General features: G+C 40.5%; 1 protein-coding gene across 5 annotated transcripts in view; it reads right to left on the reverse strand.

The window, feature by feature from the left end:
- Window positions 1-14,592, reverse strand: part of LOC149314714 (deubiquitinase DESI2-like) — an 84,235-nt gene that overhangs the window by 39,945 nt on the left and 29,698 nt on the right. The window contains exon 1 of one of the 5 annotated variants that reach the window (XR_016280959.1): window positions 13,259-13,327. The exons of the other annotated variants lie outside the window; for them this stretch is intronic. The gene's annotated coding sequence lies outside the window, so the exon portion shown is untranslated. Of the gene's footprint in view, window positions 1-13,258; window positions 13,328-14,592 lie in introns of those variants that run through there. 5 annotated transcript variants of the gene reach the window in all.

Here is a 14,592-nt window from a genome sequence, read left to right on the forward strand (position 1 = left end):
ATTCTAGTATTAATTGTCAATAACATCCTCTATTTCATAAGCCGTTAGCACCACATTGGGCAGGGGAAATCATGAGGACAGCATGTGGCCTCCAAGGCCTTCTTTATGATCTTAGGGCTCCCTCTTAGTTCTCTTTGACCTTACACTGTACCATTTTTAATTTTTGCAACAGAAGCTGAACTCCTAGCAGCTTCCAGGACTGGAAATTCAACTTGCAGCCCCCCCTCCATACACACACACACACACACACTCATCCATCCATATTTGCAGATTTGATATTTGTGGATTTGATTAATATATTCTCTCTAGGAATAACTTGCTCCTCAAATGCAACTCTATGGTCAACTTTAGTTAAAAGTTGCACTGAAAGACCTAGAGATTCCTAGAAGGAATACTCTACTAGGCATTTGTAGCTCCTCCAGTGTAGTTCTATGGTCAATGTCTATCAGACATTGACCACAGAGTTGCACTGGAGGACCTAGAGGACCTAGGTGTCCTCTCAGGAAAAAACATGGTGTCTTTGTTATTTGCTGTTTTCCCATATTCACGGGGATCTTGTGCCCCTAACCCTGGTGAATATGGAGGGACAAGTGTGTGTGTATGTATGTATGTATGTATGTAAAATCATTTTTACCAAATCTGACCATTCTGGTTTTGTTTTGTTTGTTTTTCCTGGGAGGGGGGCATTTTTGCCCTCAGTGTGGCTCCTGGTGGGTTCCAGGTGGGGAGATTGGCCTGTTCCACACCTTCATCCTTTTCTGTTCATCCAGCATCATAGAAATTCACAGCAACCCTCTGAGATTGTAGTGGAACATCCTCTGAGAAGACATTTTACAAAATCAAATAACAGTACCTCTCTCACTTTACAAACAGTTTTAAGAATGTTTTAAGAATGTCAGATAATGCATCAGAGGTGATTAATGCCTACTATAAGTTGATCTCATGTAATATGTGGGGAAAATCCATGATGTACCATTTAGGCATCAGCCATAACTGCTTAATGTTTCTACAACCCCATCTTGACAAAGCAGCAATTGATCATCATATAACTGCAATCACAAGCATGGAGGTGACATGCTATGCAGGAATGGCATACCTGAAAATTAGGTCTCTCATGTTCATGTTCCATTACAGTTAACCGTCATAATCAAGAACACCTTGAATTTATGGAGCCCTCAAAATATAGCTTTGAGAAACTTTGGGAAATTCTCGCAACGCTTGGGTGCAGGGCATCATTTTTGTGGCTTGGAGCATCACCATTTTGAGACAGACTGACACATTGGAGTGAGGTGCTAGTGCATGTGGGGGGGGGGGGAGAAGTGATGGCAAAAAGGAGCTTGTTTCAGATTTGGGACTCCGCTTAAGCTTTGTGAGCTTTGCCAGGACTTGGCTGGTGGGTTTGAGTTGCTGCTTCGGCTTTCTTTTGTCACACAAGCTGAGAGAAGAGGTAGCAGAAGAAACAATATTTGTGAGGAGTGGTTTGAACAATTGTGGGGAGACATGCCTCTGGGGAAGGAGGGAGAGGAGTATCTGAAGTCAATTCTTGGAAAGAGTGCTTTGCCACAGAGTGGCTCCAGTAGTTAAAATCTCTCCCTTTCCCTGTCTATGCCAGTCTCCAGTCCAGAGCGTGTTGCCTGTGTAAATTCCTTTATGCACATGCCGGCTGTACCCCTTTCCACTCCGATGAAGAGTTGAGAAACCTTCCTCACCAGGGAGAAGCTTTTCCCTTTTCACTTGGTCACCTTCAGAGCAGCAACCAAACAGCTAGATGAGCAGCGACCAAGAGGCCTCTTGCGTGCGCTGGTCTTTGTCTAGTGGTGCCACTAGGATTGGTGTCACCTGGTGCTATAACTAATGGTGTTACCCCCACACACACACATTGACCTTTCCCCCTATCAGACCATACATAGTCTTTTGTTAATTTTTTTGTACTAATGTTACACCCTAATAATTCCATAAATGACTGGATGTAATGGTGATAGTTGTGACATAAATAACTTCTTTGTTCTCTTAACTCTTGAAGCTGGAGGCTTCTGTCTCCAGTTCACACAAAGGACTCCAGCTTCATTCCCCAAGGGACTCCTCTTCTTTATTCCCAAAGCAGAAGATTGTTATTAGAATGGGAGACATCAGTTTCCATCTTTGGGAGTGGGCTGCAGGAGGAACCCAGAGATTCTTTCTCCTCTTAACTCTCAAAGCAGGAGAGTTGGTGTGTGAATGGGAGATAGCAGCCTTCAAGTTTCAACTCCCATAGCAGGAAGAAGAATTGACACAACAGCCTTTTGCTTTGGGAGTTACAAGGAGGAAGAATCTCTGGATTCCTCCTGCACCCCACTCCCAAAACTGGAGGTTCTTCTGTCAATGGCAAGCAGCAGCTTTCCTCACACTCACTTGTTCTCTGATTTTTCTTTATAGCTTACAGTCAGGGTAATTAGACACAGTTGTGTTATGCTGTGTGTTACACTGGACTCAGAACTGTCACAGTCCTGCAGATTTGTGCATCTTTGAGTCCCGCCGTGTCTTTGAAGAAAGTGGAAGGATTTTATTCTCTGGAATATGATATTGTTTCTCTCAAGCCTCCAGGCATCCTTACACTCACTATGTCCTCCCAGTAGAAGGTGAAAGGCAGTAAACAACAACAAGGAATGGAGAGATCTGTTAAGGTTTGTAATGTGTGGTCCAGGCAGCTTCAGGAGATCCATGAAACAGCTTGCAAAAAATTGACTCCCTTGTCTTTCCTGTAACCTCCAAAATTGCATTTTAATACAGTTTCTCTGAGGAGTAGTTCCTCAACTTTCATTCAGTTCTCAGGTGGTCTGTGACACCCCCAAACATTAAGAATCTCTGTTTTCAGGATACCATCAAGTGGACTTCACTTCTTCACCATCTCTTTCTAGATAGCCTCTTCTCTTTTTGCACAATGTGTGTTAATCTAGTCATCTTTTTTTCTTCTAGTTAAAATGTGAACTTGGGGTACATTCCTGTCCTGTCATAGGATCTGCCCTATGCTTGTCTTTTTAGTTCATAAAAGGACCTGTCTTTTAACCTCTCCTTCAAAAGTAATTGGATGGAAGCTGCCCATCACTTTAAAACCTCTCCAGCCACCTTCAGGGGCAAAAAAGCAGACAATCTCAGAGGCGTCTGTGTCCCATTCCTTCCTTGCAGTATTATTCTGTTGAAGTGTGCACAGCCTTCATGCTTCCCATTGGTGCTTCTGCTTAATTTCCTTTTATTTCATCTCCTCTTGAAAGAGGTCCCCCTTTGTTCCTATGAAACCAGCTTTCCCTAGGAAGTGGCCCACGCACCTGTTCTTGGCCTTTGTTTCTGCTGCCCTTTGACCACATATGGCATACAAAGTATTTAAACTGCAACATCTCTTTCTCTTTCATTAGCAGAGAGACTCCCTGGGGCAGAGCTGCTGGCTTTATGACAAGTGAAATGTGAAGCTCACCCTCCCTGCCTTCCTCCCATCCCAGTCAAACTTCACTACATAACAGATGCCATTTTCTAAATGAGCCCTTTTAAACTCATTTTTAATTCCTTATTTCAAGGAAACCCAACTTCCTGCAGAAAGTAAAGGCCAATGCATGTTATCTGCGTGCACTGTATAGGTACAGAAACAAGAGGTTAACTCTGCACAGAGTTTTTAAGGGATGGAATAGTAGAAATGTTTGCATCTTTAGCTTTCTGATGGCCCAACTTCATGCAGACTCACTCAGAAGGCAACCTGAGAAAACTTTCATCTTAGTTTTAAAAGAAAATAAATCTAAGATCTGTACATGTCATTATCTTGAGTGTCCATTTGGGTAGAAAGCTGCATATATATATATATGAAATAAAGTTGTTCACACCACTTTTTCTGCCCATTAGAGTCAAGGATAATTTGCCCCAGTTCATATCTGCTGCCCAGTTCATACACTTGCAGAAATAAATTAGCATTTATTGAATGTACTGATGTACTGTATCATCATTCCACAAACATCACCAAAGGAACTGAAAAGAACCTCAGTACTTCAAACAACATGGAGTGCATTCTTGCCCTAGCATGGACCACATACATACAGAGGCAAATCTTTAGATTTACAGATTTTTAGACTACAGCTCCCATAATATATCACCACTGGCTATGTTGCCTGGGGCTTCTGGAAACTGAAGTAAAAAGGCAGCTGCTGAACTGAAGATCCTCTGCCCCTAGAGGCTCCTGGTATCACAATGTAAGTGAGGTCCTGAATCCACTCTGGGTTTTAGTCTGAACTTTAAAAGAGTTGTCCTAGGGGGTTGAGCTCTGTTCCCCAAACAGGTTCAGCAACATGGAGAGTTTCTTTGCAATTCAGGCCAAAATCTGGACTGGAATTGCTACTCCACTCTCAGCCACCATTGATAACTGACATAGAGAAATAAGATGTGTGTGAATGTCCTCTAAGTTCATGGTTGGATCTAGAGTTCCTCATTCAGCTCCATGTCCCACATGCTGTGTAGAAGACTACACTACATATGTTGAAATGTGCCATTGATTTGTAAAGCAATATGAAATGATGTACACTAACATTCAAAGATGCCAATCCTTTGCAGCTATAGTCAGCCCTATAGATGAAAAAATGAGGCTGGGCACAATCCAGTTGTAGGTGAACACTTTTATATATCATTGGCCCGGTACAGTCCACCCAAAAAGGGCAGTCTGCCAGCGCCCTGGTTTGCTCCACAAGGAAGCCGCAAACTGCATGGCTTCCTTGAAGAGCAAAAAGAACCCGCAAAAAGCGGGTTCTTTTTGCGGCACCATAATGACACCACTATGCGTCTGTTGAGTCAAAATGGTGGCACCCATTTGTACAGGGTGCCGCCATTTTGACATAAGGAAGACATGCTAGGGTTGCGGGGCATCTGGAAGTGACATCCCGAGGCAACCCCAGCATGTCATCAAGACGTGCCACGAGGACCATCTGTACCAGGCCATTGTCTCCAACAGGAAAGTTAAGCATTCCCTTAATAGGACTGAATTGTTTTCAGCCATCTTAAACAATGACCAAAGCATTTCCTCGTATTCTTTCCTTTTACTTACTTTCTTTCTTTGCTGAAATCAAATAACATCCACTGAACTCTGTGGTCTCTTTTACACATCAATGTAAATTATACTTATGGAACATTGCATGTAAGAATATATATGAAAAGACAGAATTCCCCATTGCACAAAGACATGAGCCAAGATAGAGGACGAAGTTAAGCCTAGCCATCATTATTCTATAGCACTCATTAAAGATGAGTCCACCCCCCTCTCCCCAACATAAACTCTTGTCTGGATTAACTGTCAATTTGTTAGCAACTCCTGAAGCCTACTTTCATCTCCAGACACTGTTTTATAATGCCAATATCTTTCTTGGTGTTCAATGAAAAAGAAAAATGGATTCATATCTGTGACTTTTCCACACATGCCAACAGTCCAGATTTGGCAGGAACAATCCTGGTGAATCCTCTTTTATCCCACTTTTCCTGATGCTTTTACAACGAAACTGTTTCTCTCTCCTCCTGCCACTTTCACCCTTTCTCCTCAGCTTACCTCAGGTGTTGAAAATGGAATTCAAATTGCTAAAATAGTTTGCACTCACATAAGTCAGCAAGAGAAAGAGGAGAAGAAGGGGCAGAATTGTATCCTTCCTTGAGAATTCAGGTAAAAGAAAACTTGCAGCTTCTAGCTTGTGTGTCCTTCCTCACTAATAACTTTGCCATCTTGACCACATTTTGAGGTTGCTTGACCACATGTGTCCCAGTTGTCGTTTGTGAAATGTTTCCAATGAACACTAGAGCTGGGAAACATTATTTTTTGGACTTCAGCTCTCAGAATGCCCTAGCTAGCATGGTGACTGGCCCTGCTGGCTGAGAAATGCAGAGAATCATAATCCAAAAAATTACTGAGTCAAACACTGTGTGCACCAGTGATTTGATCATATCCACAGCTATAAATGTATTTCTTTATATGACCAGGATAAATCATGTGGCAGATCATGCATTATATCTGAGCAATGGGCAGCAAATGGAATATAATATATTCAGGTGCTGAATAAATGGATTGAATGTCAAAGATGCTTCTCCCTGGGGTGTCATGTGATCTAAGGCTGGGTCTGGTCAGGTCACACTAAAAAGCCCAAGGTTATTGATGGGAAATTTGAAGACTGTGGGCTAAATCCAGTTGCTTGTTCCCAGTACAGTAGATCTAATGAATCAATGAACTTATATAAGTGCCAACCAAGTTCTCATTGATTCTATAGGTATTCTTTCATTAAGACTGAGGGTGTATCCAAAATGCAGGAATAAAGCACTTTATCATGATTCTACAGAATCTTGAGATTTGTATTTTAGAGAGGCACCAGCTCTCTGACAGACCAGGCTGAATACCTTACCAAACTACAGATCTCAGGATCCTACAGGATGGAGCCATGACAGTTAAAGTGGTGCTAAACTGCTTTATTTATGCAGTGTGGCATGTCTCTAAGGCATGGATTTACATCTAGCAGACTAGTTGAGTTCTCAGGTGTTCTGAAAAACAGCTTTCTTCTCTCTATGTGAATCTGGATTCTTGCCTCCAAACCTGCTGCTACTCACCTGTCAGCCTGCATCCAACAAAACATTAAACTAAAACCAACCAGTTATAAAATTGGAGACCAATTTAAAGTCAATTAAATCAACTAGCATATTAAAACCCAGCACTGAATTAAAAACTGTTGAAAGCCATTTAGAAACATCACAAAAAACAGGAAAGAAATACAACACACTCCATTAAAAGACCCTTCTTCATAGCCAGTTAACAATCAAAAAGCCTATCTGATTGAAAAAGTTGCCAGCTGGTAGAAAGGGAGCAGAAAGAGGGCAAGCCTACCTTCCCATGGAAAAGATTGGCACAACTGGGGAGAAGCCACAACGAAGGCCCTATCTCAAGTTCTCAACAATAAGCCTAAGCTCTTTTGTATTTCCAGTAAACATACCTTATCTCCAGCCTAGGTTTCTCTGGCCTATCATCCTGCAAGCCATCTATAGGCTGCTTACCTCTGTGGTACTCATTACCCACAGCCTGAGCACCTCAGAGTTCTTCAGTCAGACCAATTTGTTGTTTCTGCTGGATGAGCTGCTCAAATGCTATAAACATAGAACTGTGATTCTGCCTGGCAACCTTGAGCCAGAATGGTGTATTTGTGGGCTTACAGCTCTTCCACACTACAGAAATAAAACACTTTGACACCACTTTAATTATCATGGCTCCACCATGTCGAATCCAGGGATTTATAGTTTGGTGTGGTATTCAGCCTGTCTGTCAGAGAGCTCTGGTGTCTCACCAAATTACAAATCCCAGAATTTTGAAGGATAAAGTCAAGGCAGTTAAAATAGTGTCAAACTGATTTATTTCTGCAGTGTGGATACACCCTTGGACTCTAGGATACCATGGTTTGAATGGCTTTGAACAAGTCACACTTTCTCAGCCTCAGAGGAAGGTTGCTGGGAAATGTCCTCTGAAGGAATCTTGCCAAGACAATCTTATGATAGGGCCGCCCAAAAATGAAGTCAATTTGAAGGCACATAACAGAACTAGAAGCCTTATTTTACAGATTATAGAGATAATATATTCCAAGTGCTTGAATGTAATGAAAGTGAAATGTAAGTGCCTTCCTTTTTTTAAAAAAAAATCATTTGTATAATGAGGCTTTGATTGTACAGAACGAGGTCTGCACGTCCTTTTGCAAAGATACCGTAATTAGACTAGAGCAAAAGACTTGCCAGACATTCTCCTTGCTGCAGAATTTTCTTGTTAATTTGAAATATGGTCTTCACTTAATCCACAGGTTCAAAGTGGCTTTAAAATTTCTAAATATTATGCACCTGGAAGCACATACTTGGATCACCGAACCCACTATTGATCCTCTCTGGAAACACATCAACATATTGCACTATCTAGGGAAGATGGGATGAAGTGGAAAACAAGTTGAACTGTCAGTAGAAAAATGCATTTTTCAGTTGCTCCAAAATGAATGAATGAATAAATAAATAAAATAAGAGTAAAAAAACAATCTTTATGACATTGACAGGTAGTAACTGCACAGAAAGAAGGGCTGGGCTTGATGGGTGGGTGGTAGCCTGGTGGTGATGGAAATGGAGAAGAAGGAAGAAAAGGAGGGGAAAAGAAAGCAAAACCATAGCATACAAGAAGGATTTGGATTTCTCTCCACATGATAGGGAATGAAAGCAAACAATTGATCTAATCAAGAAAATTAAAATTTAATCTGAGAAAATATTTCCTTGAGCTGTGTATAGCAGTTGGAATTAATGTAAGAATGATCATGTGTGTTAGAGAAAGCTCATAGTCTGCTGTTTAGCTTAGCATGGATGCAGCAAGCAAGCCTACAGGGGGCATGCTGCATTAACAGATCTCTCCATTCCTTGTTGTTGTTTACTGCTTTTCACCTTCTAATGGGAGGACATAGTGAGTGTAAGGATGCCTGGAGGCTTGAGAGAAACAATATCATATTCCACAGAATAAAATCCTTCCACTTTCTTCCGAGACACGGCGGGACTCAAAGATGCACAAATCTGCAGGATCGTGGCAGTTCTGAGTCCAGTGTAACACAAATCATAACACAACTGTGTCTAATTACCCTGACTGTAAGCTATAAAGAAGCAGAACACTGCACAAGCCTGCTTTCCATATTTCACAGTTCTAGGCACAGCCTCCTTCAGTCGCTGTGGCTTCAGGGAGGTTTAAACAGCCCAAATACAGCAGGATTGCAACCCTTTGGGGAAGTCTCTTTTAATTCATTAATTGGTTAATTAGTTCCCCTTCTCTACATTTAGTTTGGATCACAAACCTTCAGGCAAGGCTCTGAGCTTGCAAAGTGTGTAACTGATGCTTTATTGTTAGAATTTATGAGCAATAATATTAATGATCATCTGCGTTTCTACCATTAAGTGCTTGAGATGATTAGTTCCAAGCCTGTTTTTCTTGCATAGCTCAGATGTAAGAGGTACACTGACCTTTTTATGAGTGGGTGCAGAGACATCATTCCACCTACTGAGGCACCTAATATTAGTCATCAGCTGCCTGTGATATTGGGAGGATTGGTAGGAAATGCACTGAAACTCCCAAATTGAAGTCATACAATTTAACAGGTCTGTGACTGCACAATAAATGGAATGAACTGATGTTATGTAAAATACAAAAACAAAGCCTCCAAAGAAGAGGAAAGACCATGATCTGAAGGTGCTGAATTTATTTGACAAATAATCTTGTATGTGTATCAGTTTTCTCTGCATCATACATTATGTTCAGATTGGAGCACAAAAACAGAGGGAAACGAGTATGCTTCACATCTGTCTGTCCAATAAAGTGGGATATAAATTGAATGAATGTGAATAAAATGAGTTATGTGTCTGTGCCCCTTATCTGAAAATCTGAAAGCCAGATTCTCCAAAATCCAAAATTATCCATACAGGTGGCTGAAACTGTGACACCTTTGCTGTCTGATGGTTCAGTGTACACAAACTTTGCTACATACAAAAAAATCATTAAAATATTTTACAAAATTACCCTCAGGCTATGTATATAAGATGTATGAATGAGTTTTGTGTTTAGATTGGGGCCCATCGCCATGGTAGTATATGCAAGTATATGCATATAAGTATACGCAAATATTCCAAAATCTAAAATATCCAGAATCTGAAACACTTCTGGTCCCAGCATTTTGGACAAGGAATACTCAGCCTGTATTACACTTTTCCTCCAAAGAGTTCTATACAATGTACAAGTTTTCTTTTTAAAAAATATCTTCACAATATCCATGTGAAGTAGAATAATCTGAGAAACAGTGACTGATCAAAAGTCATTCATTGAGCTTCATGAATAAGGAGGATTTTGAATGGAATCTACTGCTTGAATGGAATCTACTGCTTTAACAATTATACACAGTTGTTGATTTTGTTGTTTTTTGTTGTGTACCTTCAAATTGTTGCAGTTTTTGTTGACTCTAAGATGAATCAGAGTTTTCTTGTCAAGATTTGTTCAGAAGAGGTTTGCCTTTGCTTTCCACTGAGACCAAGGGAGTATAACTTGCCCAAAATCACCCCAGGGGTTTCCATGACCAAGCAGGGATTCAAACCCTGGTTTCCAGAGTTGAAGTCCAACACTCAAACTACTGCACAAACCACTACTTGTACAGAGTTACCAATGGCTTTAAGATCTTTGGTGATTCTTTATTTGAGGTTATTATTGCTTTCTGAAGTAAAGCACATGACAATTAAGAGCAAGGTCTTTTCTTTGATGGCATTCTTATTGTTCCATTCTTTGTCCAGTGACTCATCCCCAGCAAGATCGGCTGAGTCTGTTTAGGAAGCTACGGTAAGCAAATCTTTCCTTTATAGAAAAACGTTGTGTTTATTAGCTAGCATTGTGTTTCTGGGTTTTTTGGGGAGGGGGTATTTTTTATTGCAAAAATATATTTGTTTTGCTATATTGAACAGTTTTTGTATTTCAACTTGATGGCCTTTTAGAGAGTCCATTTCGCTGAGCAGTAGGATAAAAATCTTAGAATTTTAAAATGCCAACATACAAAGGGACAGGCATTTAGCACAGTATTCTGTAGTTGTTTAAATTCAGAGCCTTCTTAATTCCTTGTAGGCCTGACCTCCACCATCCACGTTCACTCACTGTGCGGGGTTTAAGAACCCCTTTCATGTTAGGTCAGAGGTGGAATGGCTGCAGCCTTGTATTTTTCATTCATGTTACCAGGTATTGTAAAACTGGAGGATTCCTTGACAGTAAAGAAATTAGAAATCTCTGTTAAGTGATCCCAGGTGCCTTCCCAGATGTCAGACCAACTCTAGTTTTGAAGGGGTCCTTGGCGAAATTCTCTGCAGTAAACTTAGCCCCCATCCAAGGCTTTGGATTTATTTGGTAATGGCTATGGCTCAGGAAATTACTTTTAAATAAAAAGTGGCTGCAGCATCAACATCCTCAAAAGTAGTTCATGCCACTATCACAAATAGTATTGCAGTACAGGATAATTATCCCTTATTCAAAATGCTTGGGACCAGAAGTATTTTGAATTTATTTCATTTTTTACATTTTGGAATATTTGTATATACAGTATATTTGCATATACTGTACTGTATATACTTGTGTTTAAGCCTAGAAATTTTAGTCAAAAAATTGACCCCAAAACGTGACTCTACTTATCCATGGGTCAATGTAAGTACTGTACTTCAGCTCTTATTTTAAAAAAGGGAACCATCCCCTGGTGAAAGGTGAGAGTGTAATGTGTCGTGGAAGCACTCTACTCTTTCATCTTTCCAGCCTTTAGATTGAGCAGAAACAGTTATGTCTGTTGTGATTTTGTAAATTCTTTGGCATTGTTTTCTTTTGCTTCATCCTTTAGATCCTTTGTTACATACACATAACTTTTACCCTTGACTTATCCTCGGGTCATATCAAACCCCATAATTTTGGCCCCCAAAACCTACACTTGACTTATACACGAGGTCGAGTTATAGTCAAGTACATATGGTACATAATGAAACTGGAGGTGTGAGCACAAACATGAAATTCATATCTTTCATATACACCTTATACACATAGCCTGAAGGTAATGTATACATAATATTTTTAACAATTTTGTGCATGAAACAAAGTTTGTGTACACTGAACCATCAGCCACCCATATGGGCAATTTTAGATTTTGGAGTATTTTGGATTTCAGAATTCCAGATAAGGGAATGCTACATTCCTTCCATCCATCTTGTTGCCTCAATTCCCACAAAAGAGCAAGAGGCAGGAGCCTGAGACAGCACTTGAACCATATAATGCACTTCCACATAGGGTTGCCAAAGTGAAAACTGGAGAAGACTCTTCTACCTTTAATGGTTATATAGAAGAGGACATTTCTGCAAGTGTTGCTTGTTACCTGGTTGTATGACAAGAAACACCTGCTGAAATTCACTATTCTCCACAGCTATTAAAGTGTCAGGTGTAAGTGTACTGCTTTCCAGTTTTAACTTTGGCTACCTTACTCCTCCACCTGTTGAGTGTGAAATAAAATGTTACAGTTAGGTTGCAAAAGAATTTACACCCCATTAAGTTACATTTATAATTAGATGTATTTCTACCTTAGTTATTGAGAAGATGAAGTGATTACAAGTAACTAGCTACTTTGGTTGAGAGACAAAAGCAGCTGCTAGGTCTAAGAGGCCACCTGCCATATTTTAATTTCCCAAATTGCTCCATAGCAACTGTGTGTAAAATCCTCTATGGCACTGTAAGCAATTCAAGATGACAGTCAATTTTCCAGCAGCTCTTTGCCAGAAAAAGAATCAAACAAGGAAGGGAAATAAGTGGGCCCTGCTACAGCTTGGACATGAGTGATGGCTGGATCTAACCAAAACCCAGCTTGTCCTATATTCTTCACATGATTCTCATTAGTTTTTAGATAGTCTGCTAGGAATGTGCCTGTGGTCCACCAGCAGAGTGTAAACATCCTTCTGTTTACTTTCAATGACAATTTTATCTTGTGAGTTGGAAAACAGCTGCGGAAACTTTTGCCTGCTGTAATGAAAATGACTTCAAGTGTGTGGCACAGCAGGTGAAGCGAGGGTGTAAATAGGACTGGGGAAGGAGCAGACAAAGGAAGCCATGGCTGCTTCATCACCATCTACTTCCTCAGTAAATTTAAAAATAAAGTACAAATCTCTTCTATACAATCCAGCCATTACTGATTTCAGGTCTAGTACTTTCTAATCCCAGCAGTCTTTTGTTGAGTTTTCTCTGTGATGTAGACATTTGCAGAAATGATTGGGAAAATACTGCTGCCCCATTTAGAGGAGACTGCTATTTCACTTTTGCAGCCATCTCTTCCCTCTCTGAACTAACACTACTCCACCTTGAATGCAAATATGGCCTTACATCAAGACTGGGGAAATGTGGACCTGTGGCCCCTGAATCCTTCTGTTCCAGACCTAGAAGCTTCCTTGCAGTGCCCAAATCCCTATGAACTTTATTTCTAAACGGTGGTTTATTTTCCACCCCAAAACAATCCAAAACTGAAGGAAACTGCCTGCCAACTGAATGGTTTCACTCCTCCAACCCTCCAAGATCATCTCTTTCAAAGCAAAAACTTGCCCTAAATGGTGATTCAGTAACATGAATGCAAAACATGCCTTGTTACTTACAAAAGGGAAATAATCAGGAGACTGTCTGTGGAAAGATAACCTTTTGTAGTGCTACACATACCAGTATAAAATTTGTCTGGTCACCGTCCATGCAGGCGTGAGTAGTTCATGTAGATATAGGCAATGACAGTTTGCCTAGGGGCCATATACTTGAAAAGAGGCCACCAGCATACACGGCTTTGCAAATGTCTGGCTCTCTAATTCTTGTTAGCAGAAGTGATATTCCTACAACACAAGATGCTGTGATTGGTTGCCAAGCAATGTTGCTAAGCATAATCTCTCCATCAGTGAGGGAAGAGCTATTGAATGCTATTACGCAGCCACCCACGCCATGGAGCTCATTAAAGCCAGTGAGGACTGAATTCAAATATATCTCAATAACTTAGCATACATAAGCTCCCACCCTGGAAATACATCATCACTTCCAATATTGTCTTCAAAGAGAATTTCCCAGTGCCTTTTCATATTTATCACTCAGCTTCTCATGGTAGCGATGAGCAGGGGGATACGTTCAGCCTTTTTTCTTAATACCCACATTCTCATCTCTTCTGATTAGAGACAAATGATGATAGAAACCTCCAGCTTGTTTACAATTAACATTGTCCCCTACAGTTGAAAGTGAGTTTGGGGGACCTCTTTTAGCCTAAGGGTCAAATCCAATTTCAGAAAAGTTATCTGGGGCCATATTCGAGTATTGAGTTGGGCCAAAATAGCAGCATATATCACCACAAAGCTTTTTATGTCAATTACTAAGTCTTAGGAGATGCATCCAAACCTTTTACAATGAGGAAAAGATCATACAAAAGTTGGAAAACCATCAAATGAAGGTATGTGTGATGCCAAAGATGTGACCCCCTGGAAGCCTAAAGAGCTAAAGTAGGACTCCAGGAGGGCCAGATTCAGCTCTAGGACCTAAGGTTCTTCATCTGGGCTTCCAGGTCCACTAGAAACCAGCATGGCTTTATTGTTCTCCCAGGCAATGACCATAGGAAAACTTTCCAGTGTCTTGACTACTGGATGTCCAGAATAATTATATTTCATCACCAGTTAGCAGATGACATGGCAGTTGAGAAGAGTGAGTGTACTAAGCCAAAATGTGAGCATACATAATGATAGTAACTTTCATAGGAAGGTATTTTAGCTCTTGTTTTCAGTTTCACATGTATGACAGTTGGCCAGGGGTTTCCAGGGATTCCAATAATGGATCAAACAAAGGGTTTGATCCACTATGGCCCAATGGCAAAAGGGCTGGAAAAAATTATAACTATAAATCAAATTTTCAACATGGTTTTTGGATTATTGTTGTTGTTGTGAGCCTTCAAGTCATTTCCGACTTATGGTGACCCTAAAGTGAATCTCTTTTAGGGTTTTCTTGGCAAGATTTGTTCAGAAGGA

This window comes from Sceloporus occidentalis, unplaced genomic scaffold (assembly GCF_023333645.1).
Source record: "Sceloporus occidentalis isolate IW3139 unplaced genomic scaffold, rSceOcc1.0.p SCAF_4, whole genome shotgun sequence".
NCBI lineage: Eukaryota > Metazoa > Chordata > Lepidosauria > Squamata > Phrynosomatidae > Sceloporus > Sceloporus occidentalis.